Consider the following 10,560-nt stretch of genomic DNA (forward strand, 5'->3'; position numbering starts at 1 on the left):
TCAAAAGGACACATTCAAAATATGAAGTCATGTAAAAGTTGAAAAGTCATAGGAAGTCAAACAGTCATGAGGGTAGTCAGAGAGTCACAAGGAAGGTGACCCGTCACCTCATTGGTTATATATACACCCTCATTGTATGAGCAAAGTACCTTTTCACCTTGGCTCCTCTCGCAAGGAATTAGAGAGACCAACTAGTTCTTTTTAGGAGCAAGGAGTGGCTCCAATGCTCCACTATTGGAGCTAGTGGTGTTCATTTTATACACATGTCTTAGAAATTTTACTTAATATCAAAAGCCTTATGGCCAACACATTCTTCATGCATGGCTTATGAATATTTGTAAGATTGTTAAGTGAATGTTTGCAATTCATGTTTTCTTTGATCTATGCTAAAGTAGTTAAACTATTTAGGTTATTTTGGTACTTATCATATTGAGAATGTGTTGTAATGGTTATTATCGATGTTGCATTCTCGTGGACTATTCTATTGGATATTAGACAAATCATTCTTGTTGTATTGGTTGCAATGACTATCACATATTTGTGGATTATTTGTTGGATGTTGAATGAATTCTTCTTGTTTATGTGTGTCTCTACTAGGGTGGTACTATTACCTCTCTCTTAGAGGCTCACTTCTCTTCCCCCTCCGCAGTAAAAGAACTTGGCACACATACGACCAAACACTCACCAGGCACACCCCCTTGCTTTTCAAAGGCACATTTTCACTCCTCTCTCTCGCTGATAGTTAGAGCCAAGGAAAATTTGTAAAAATACATGGAAACCAGGCCAATACTCCAAATGGGGCTCCTATTCCAAACTATGTGAGGTCTCATTGGGACTTCACATCGGGGAGACCCCTTGGTTGACAGATTTCCAGCACTGTCAACAGGTTCATAACAACAAGTTACTCAAAAAGTGGTTTTTAAATATGTTAGCATATATATAACATTAATTTTTTCTGTGCTATAATGATTAAGAAATTCACTGATTTGCATGAGTAGCTGAAGAAGGAACTTCCATCTTTGCTTCCTATTTTTTAGGATTTAGTTTAGTTGTGTTAAAGATGAGACAAATTTTTACATTGTGGGCTTATTGGTGCCTTATTTTGCATTTTGGGACTTCTATGAGAAGTTATAGCTTATGCATCTTGGGATTTACACACAACATTGTAATAAACAACATAGGTTGCTTGTATACTTCACATAGGGTATATTACACGCCCACTAAGAAACGATTTTTTTAATATGGTTGTGCCACCTTTTAACCAACTTGAAGATGTATATCTAAGGGTAGAGAGGGAAGAGTTGGGGTTGCTAGTATTAGTACTCAGTTAATATGTTGTTGTTATTGAGATAGATGAGGGGTTGTTGATAGGGAGTGATAAGGAGAACTATATGTAATGTCTCTCTTAGAATGAAATGGAATGGGTTATGTGTTGGTTCCCCCTTTCAAAAAATTTGAGCACTATTATTTCTATGTGATATATTTTCTATATATTGTCTTTCTTGGATGATGAATGATCGATGATGGCATAATGTATGTTTAGGATTCATATCTAATTTATTTATCATTTATATTCTTGTATGTAATGTTCACTAGTGACTTAGTTGAGACCTTATTTTTTATAAGAAATTGAAAATGTCGATAGTAATGAACTCTATTGTTGGCCCATGCACTAACCCTTAGGTCTAATGTTTAATTCCAACAATATTGAAGAGAAAACTAGTGACAACATATGATTCTAGAGCAAAAGGGTGAATAAATAAGACAAAATATCAAATGCAAAAGAGCCTAGCCATAAGGACAACAATATAAAACTATGGAATATTTATTGGGGGACATCACTGATACTAAGTAGACTTACTTGACTAAACTTGATAAATAGACCCTTGAAATTGAATATCTTCCTTAAAAGACCCTTGTGGCTCCTTTTGGTCTTGAGTAGAGTTGCACATTTAACATATCTACATCAATAGTGCACTTTGCACTTCATATACTTATCAAGACATGAACACTTCCTAAGTGTCATCTTTGATTAACTTCCAAGAGGAAATGTGACATCCCAAATATATCCTTCTTGATAAGATGAGTTTTATGGAGAAAAATGTTAATGCAAATTGATTCTCAAATTTGTCACGATAAATTCATTTGTTCTTTTTGGAGAGAGAGGATTATATTTTTAGGTTATTTGGAACAAACTCCCCATGTTATGAATAACCTTCTATATGTATATAAATATCATATGAGAGAAATATGAAACTTAATCAAAGGAATTATGGATTTTGATACAATGTTTAGGAACAATGGAGAAAGCAATCATTAAAAGCATTTTTGTGATTTATTAATGAATGCTAGAGATATAATTCAAATTGTAGAACACTGAAAATTGATAATGTGTTGTATATATACTTATTTGGATTGTTCCAAAAAAACAACACTTAATAAGGTCATACATTTGTTTACAACAAATGATGATGTACACAATTACAATAAATATTGTTTGAGATCTTTACATGACTTGATTGAATATAATGTTGTTATAAGAGTGAGAAGCATTTCTTCTATTAAAGAAGATGAAGAAACATTAGAAGTTCAATAACTATTTCAATTAGAGATAGGGTGATGCTTACTTCAAAGTTCCCACATATAGACTCACATAAGGGTTGTCAATGGTATACTTGAAGTCTTTGAACAAATTATGTATAATCTTATAAGTTTACCCCAAAACCTCTTACTTATGTTTTAGTAAGATTTGATAACTATACAAAGACTCCATAGGATAATATATATTTTTTTTAGACTAAACTTATTACTCTTATTAAAAGAGGTAAATGAAAGCATACTCTATTACGATTTACTTGGCGGTTTAAAGAGCATGAGTCATAAAAATTAATATTGAAAAAACGTATCATTGTCATTAAAATAAATTATTGTCAAATTAAGATTTAAATAAATTTTAATTTTAATTAATTTTGCTTATACAATTAAAACATAATTTTAATGTGGTTATCTAAAATTAAAATTAAAATCAATATGAATCCATCTATCTTATTTCCAAATTTGTTAAGTAGAGGAATCAATTCACTTTTAGTTTAATTCTTTGTTTGTTTTACCAACAACATCCGTCACCGGTCAAAACTTTTGATTCCATTTAAAAAATAAGATTCAAAATTTCTAATAAATTTTAATTTTTACAATTGAAACATAATTAAAATCAATGTAAATCCATCTATCTTATTCCCAAATTTCTTAAGCTGAGGAATCGATTCACTTTTAGTGTAAATCTTTGTTTGTTTTACCAACCAAAATTTCTAATAAATTTTAATTTTTACAATTGAAACATAATTAAAATCAATGTAAATCCATCTATCTTATTCCCAAATTTCTTAAGCTGAGGAATCGATTCACTTTTAGTGTAAATCTTTGTTTGTTTTACCAACAACAACCAAAACAAGAAACACCGAAGAGATTTGCAAGTCAAAACTTTTGATTCCAGTTAGAAGAAGCGATTCAAAATTTGAAACGTGCGCTTCTATGGCATTAATGCTGAATGGTGATGGAGTTGCCATTGGACTACAATGTATAAATTTGGTAGCAACTCATTCAGTGTGACCAATCCAATGCTGAATCTCCGTGATTGTCGTGGCAAATATGTCAACTGTGCAAAAAAATCTTGCCAATGCCTTTACAGGTGAGAGCCAGTAGTTATTGGTTTTCGGGGAAAAATTCAGTTGTTTTCTGGAGTCTTGGCGCCATCTTGATAAGCGCAACCGACGATTCTGATATCGTGTCACTCCAAAAATTTCGAAGAGGAATAATCCATGGCACAGCAGAGATGAATTCGAAACAAAAAATTCTATGTACAGGTTCGAAAGCAAGAATGTGGATACTTAATAAGCATATAAGTAGTTTAAATTCTAATCTGGGCAGTGGACTCCATGATGCAGTTTCAAGGTTAGAAAGCTTTAAGACATACTGTGGTGGCGAGTGTCAACTTATGTGATGGCAACAGCAATATTGGTTTGTTGTTTTGAACACCATTACCATAAACTATACAAATTGAAAAACCATAAGCATCTATATGTATTTCATATTCATCATCTTCATTCTGCAGCTGCCATTGTCAATGAACAGGCCTTGATTTTCCAACCCAACAATGCCAACACACAGAATTTATTGAAAAATCCAAATGCCAATGGCGATACCTATGCTGCTCTGCTGCAGGCTTGTTCCAACATCAAATCTCTAAGCCAACTTCATACCCACATTATCATCACGGGATTTCAACAAAATAAGTTCGTACAAACAAAACTTGTGACCATGTATGTCAGGTGCGGTGATTCAGATAATGCGCACCAAGTGTTTGACAAAATATGCAAACCAAAAGTGTTCTTATGGAATGTGATGATTAGAGAGTATGCCAAACATGGATTTTGCAGAGGCTCTTTGGGTGTATCACAAAATGCATTCAGCAGGTATGCAGGCAGACAATTTTACATTTTGTGCCGTGCTGAGGGCCTGCTCTGGTTTGCCAGCTCGGCGAGAAGGAAGGTAAATTCATGATCACATAATTATAAAGGGATTTCAGTAGGATGTTTTTGTGGGAAATTCCCTTGTAACAATGTATTCACGGTGTAGAAGTTTGGAGTCTGCAAGGAAAGTGTTTGGTAAAATGCCAGAAAGAGATGTGGTCTCATGGAATGCAATGATTGCAGGGTATTCCCAAAATGGTCATGCCAATGAAGCCTTAACACTCTTTGATCGAATGCGACAGGAAGACATAAAGCTTAGCCCGGTTACAGTTGTGAGCGTACTACAGGCATGTGCCCATTTGGGAGATTTGCAAGAGGGCATGAAGATACATGATTATCTAAAGAGGAGTGGACTTTCGCTGGATGTATTTGTAGGGAATTCATTGATTGATATATACGCTAAATGTGGCCGAGTAGAGATTGCACGCCATATATTTGACAAAATGTCTGAAAGAAATCTAGTTTCGTGGAGTGCAATGATTGGTGCATATGCACAGAATGGGCTTGTTACTGAGGCCTTGGAGATCTTTTCTCAAATGCAACCGACATCCATCCAACCTAATTCTGTCACCATGGTCAATGTGCTTCAGGCATGTGCCCAATTAGGAGATTTACAACAAGGTCAATGGATACATGATTATATCATCCGAAGTAGACTGGAGTTGGATATATTTGTGGAGAATTCCCTTATTGCTCTATATGCAAAGTGTGGAAATTTAGAGCTTGCACATCAGTTGTTCGGTCGCATGCCTAAAAGAGATGTTGTCTCATGGAATGCCATGATTGTTGGGTATGCTCTAAGCAGATGTGCCAACGAGACCTTGGCATTCTTTAAGCAAATGCGAGTGGAAGGTATGATCCCTGATTCAATTACCTTGGTGAGTCTGCTCCAGGCATGTGCTCATGAAGGAGCTTTGCAGCAGGGTAAGTGGATTCATTATTATATTATTCAAACTGGGTTTGAGTCAGATATCTTTGTCTTGAATTCTTTGGTAGATATGTATGCAAAGTGTGGGCATGTAGAGGTTGCATGGAAGATCTTGACAAGATGTCAAAAGGCAACTTAGTAACTTGGAACTCAATGATTGCTGGGTATGCTCAGAATGGACATGCCAATGAGGCCTTGATACTTTTTGATCAAATGCAATTGGCAAAGGTAAAACCTGACTCTGTGACAATGGTGAGTGTGCTTCAGGCGTGTGCCCACTTTGGAGCCTTGCAACAAGGTAAGTGGTTTCATGATTATGTAATTCAAAATGGATTTGATTCGAATATCTGTATCGGGAATTCCCTCATAGACATGTATGCCAAATGTGGGCGTATAGATATTGCTCGCGATTTGTTTGATAACATGTTGAAAAGAGATGTGGTCTCATGGAGTGCAATGATTTCTGGGTATGGTATGCATGGCTATGTTGCAGATGCCCTTGCACTTTTTCATCAAATGCAGCAGAAAGGCACATGCCACAAAGCCAAACCATATTACATTTGTTGGTATTTGGTCTGCATGCAGTCATGCAGGCTTGGTGGAGGAGGGATGGAAGTATTTTGATTGCATGGTTAAAGAATATTGTATCACACCTAGAATGGAGCACTATGCATGCATGGTTGACCTCCTTGGGCGCTGTGGATACCTAGATGAAGCAGAAAACTTCATTAAGAAGATGCCGTTAGAACCTGGCCCAAGTGTGTTGGGGGCCTGGCTTAGTGCCTGTCGAATCCACAATAATGTTGAGTTAGGAGAACGTGTGACAGAACGTCTTTCTGTCTTAGATCCTAAAAATGATGGTTGCTATATACTTCTATCGAACATCTATGCAGGAGCTAGTAGGTGGGATGATGCAAAAATTGTGAGAAGAACAATGGCAGACGGGGGTGAAAAAGACACCAGGTTGCAGCATGATTGAGGTAGATAACAAGGTCCATGCATTCCTTGTGGATGACAGATCACATCCTCAATATACACAAATCAATAAAATGTTAGAGACCTTGACTGGATAGATGGAGGCAGCAGGGCATGTCCCTAATACCAACGTTGTGCTGCATGATGTGGAGGAGGAGGTGAAGGAATACATGCTCTGCAGCCACAGTGAGAAGCTGGCAATTGCTTTTGGGCTTCTCAACACAAGTCCTGGAACTACTATACGTATCACCAAAAACCTTCGTGCATGTGGCGACTGCCATAATGCGACTAAATTCATCTCTAAAATTATTGAGCGAGAAATTATTGTAAGAGATTTAAATCGATTCCATCATTTGAAGGATGGAGTATGTTCTTTTGGGGATTACTGGTGATCTTAAACAATAAACTTAACCTCCCATTACTGCAAACTTATGCACATTATCTTCCACGAGTTGGCCACCCAATGCTAGGTGTTATTATTGCAGTATAGAATGCTTGAAGATCAAGGGTGTAATAATTTGGTAATCATAGAAAAGTTGCAGATCTACATTCCTATATAGGTCTAGACCGTAATAATCAGAATTTTTGTGGGAATTTGAACTAAAGACATGAAGCATATAGGAATTTAGCTGTCGCAGTGCTGTGGTAGATCAGTTCGAGGCTTCAGAAATATCTTGAATTTAACCCATCGAATCCTTAGTGTTGCATGTAGTATACTTGTACCTTAACAAGGTGAAATTGGCCATTGCATTTGATGGTCACTTTCTGTTATGAAACACCAAGCTTTAGAGCGTCTTGGATTGGTTTTGATTTATTTCGAATTGGTCCACAGTGTTTCACAATTTAATTTGCAAATAGGTAACCAGGTTTTAAATTCTTTGTGTTTGAAGCTTTAGAGCTGAGCATCATTGCACCCATAGAAGCTTGTTGCTGCAGGCAGGTGACAGGCCAATAAGTAAACACAATAACCTGTAATTCTGCATTCCCAGAATGCACAACAGAATTGGAAATAGACACAAACTTTGTATCCATTACAACTGTCAGATTTCAAAAGTAGCTTAACATAAACCTGTTTCTGGATAAATTATCTCAGATCTGTGATCTTCTTTCTGGAGCCACCAATCCTGTCATGCTATTGTGCTATCAAAGCTCACAAGCTAAAAGCTCAGCTGTCCCTCGAGCTGTTCCAAGCTTTCTAACTATTTAACTACTCCAAGCTACTTTTTAATATGAGTTGTAACCCAATTCATTACCCAAACAAGAAAATAATTCAGTCCAAAATTTCTCAGTGAAAATTGGATCTCTGGCACTTACAATAATCTTTAGCATTCCATGTAACTTTGGTATTGTTTCCATGAAATCTTCGTCCATTGTAAGTGCTTTAAAAGGATCAAAAAGAGAGAAAAAATGGTATACTTTGTCATTTGATCTACCACTACCATAATGACACTCTTCCTTTTGATCTGGGTAGACTTGTAATGTTGAATTAACTTCATTGGAACTTCTTAATGTTGGCTTGGTACATCTAATGATTGAAGGGGCCCTAGGGTTTTGATCATCTCTCCTTTATTTTGTTGGCATACCACACATTTAGCCACAAACTTTTGCACATATACTTTAAGACATTCCCCCAAAAAATATTTCTTGATCCTATGGTATGTCTTCAAAAACCCTAAATATCCTCCTATACGAGAAGGTTGTAATTCCAAAAGGAACTTCTCTTTGAGTTGAGAATTCTTACATAAGTAAAAGCAATGTTGATACCACAACAATTCATTCTTCCACGTAAATTTTTCTACTACATCGGGGTCCTCTTGTAGTTTTTGAATGATATTGCATACCGTCTCATCTTGCTTCCATTCTATCCTTACTTCTTCCACACACCAAACCAGAATTTGAACTGGAACCGACTAGTTTGATCAATTTAACCCCTAAAACCCTTGAATTGGCCATTGAACAGGTTCAACGATTAGTGCCATTCCATAACAAACTGGTTAGTTCAACCCATTCCATACCAAAGTAGACTGACTATGTTTGCGACAAGGATCCACCAATTAAAAAAATAAAAAATGCATAGTCTATCTATTATACATTTTGGAAGTTTTTTCGGCATATTTTCTAGTCAAATTTGCCCAAAATCTGACAGGAATTTGTTGGAGTCACAAGTTTAAGTTGCGAACTCTCCACAATCCGAGTGCCCTAGGGGTTTTTAGGGTGTTGAATCCATATATACAATCAAAAACTGATTTTAAATGATAGAGATAAACAACTATGTGATTTATCTAGAAAAGACTGTATAAATCATGAATCACAGAATCATGCATTCTGAAGAATAAAAATTTCACCAAATTTTGCTCCAAAATGTATAATATTTAGACAATACCTTTTAAAATACCCTACATGGTCCACTAAACCCTAAAACACATTGTTATATAAGGACAACCCCTCTATTTGCTTCACACCTCTCTCACTAAGTACTTGTGAGCTTTTGGAGTTCGTAGAGAAAAAATGAAGAGTTGCAATCTGGAGTGATCTTGGAGCTTGTTTCACATTCTTTGTGGGTAGCTTGTGGTTTATTCGGTATCTAACTCTGGAGGCTACATCCCACCTACAATATTGGAGGAATTCTTGATTAGATTCTTATGCCCATTCAAAGGCATGTTAAATTTGTTCCTCTTTTTCCTCATAAAATTGTAAATATGAAGTATTTTTGTTTAGAAGAAAAAAAATAAGATAGGCTTTCTTTTTTGCATTTGTAGATTTGTTTGTATTTACCATGGCCCCTAAGATCAAATACTCTATATGGATCTATGTGGAGTGTTGATAAAATTATTTATCGCAAATATGGCAAGAAACACATAAAAGCTAGAGTTGGGGAAATCTATATGCTAAAAGAAGACTTGGTTGGTGAAAAAAGTGAAATTATCCCATGTGATTCTAAAGACATTAGGAACAATAGAGTGGAAATGTGAAAGCTTCCTGGCAAAATTAAAGAAGACAAGGTGAAGAGGATTAAATATGAAGGAGATAGATAGGATCCCAAACCAATCCTAGTGTTGAAGGTTCTTTCTCTAGCTTGTTTGTTATTATTGGGCCCTCCTTTGATACGTTCCTCCCATTCATGAAAATCAGCCTAATGTTATAGACTTAATTGCTTATTAAAGGAAGAACATACAAGTGTTTTTCCACCATTCTTCACCCCTACTAGTGCCTCTCAACCACCTTAGATAACCATTGGAAAAGGAAATACAAGGGATCTACCTGTGAATACATGGCTAGATAGTGGTATGATGCATATATCTCATTCAATGCTTCTTGTTCACCTTATTACCATCTTATGTTGGATTCCATTACTTTTGTTTGTTTGGGATCCAAAGGCCTTAGTATAAATGACTTGAGGGAATCTCTAGTAGAAAGAAGTTGGGTCCATACATGACTAGAAGAGTTTTAAGAGTCATGGATCAGAATGGGTTGTATTGCCATATTGGATGGATGAAGTGATAGAAAGCAATATATATATGAGGAACTATTTTTTTGAAATTAGTATATGCATATAATAGGGTGAAAATGCAAATAAGTTATTTCAACTTTTGGATGAGATTGTCGTGGAGGTGGGGTTCACCCATGTTGTTTAGATCATCATAGATGATGCCTTTAACTAATCTTTTGCTGGTATGATGTTAAAGAGAGACATAAAACCATTTTGGACCCCATGTGTTGAATGCTACATAGAACTCATGCTTAAGGAAACAAGCAAAGAGGATTGGGTCAAGAACACTATAAATCATGCCTAGAACATTACAAAACACATCTTCAACTACTCATGGGTAGTGAACATAATGAAAAAAAATATTTAGAGAGCTTGTTTGAAATTAGACATTAAAAAAAGACCTTAGCATGACATCAAACATCCAAATGACAAAAGATATACATCATAAAACTCTCGAAAAGAAAACATCCACAAAGAAAGGGGAAGAGCTCAATTATTTTTCTATCGATTAACCTTTTATGTTGTAAAAGAAACATGTCTTTTATTTATAAAGCATATACTTAGATGCAATCTACGCGCGTATTCTCAGTTCATTAAGCCACAACTAGAAGGTTCTCCAACTTATGTCGATTTGAGGT

General features: G+C 35.8%; 1 pseudogene; it reads left to right on the forward strand.

Moving 5' to 3' along the window:
- The first annotated feature begins 3,442 nt into the window (after nucleotides 1-3,442).
- On the forward strand, nucleotides 3,443-7,111 carry LOC149225786 (pentatricopeptide repeat-containing protein At3g12770 pseudogene; annotated as a pseudogene).
- The last annotated feature ends 3,449 nt before the right edge of the window (nucleotides 7,112-10,560 follow it).

This window comes from Pinus tabuliformis, chromosome J (assembly GCF_031772625.1).
Source record: "Pinus tabuliformis cultivar Carrire ecotype Pingquan chromosome J, CPIR1, whole genome shotgun sequence".
Taxonomy (NCBI): Eukaryota; Viridiplantae; Streptophyta; class Pinopsida; order Pinales; family Pinaceae; genus Pinus; species Pinus tabuliformis.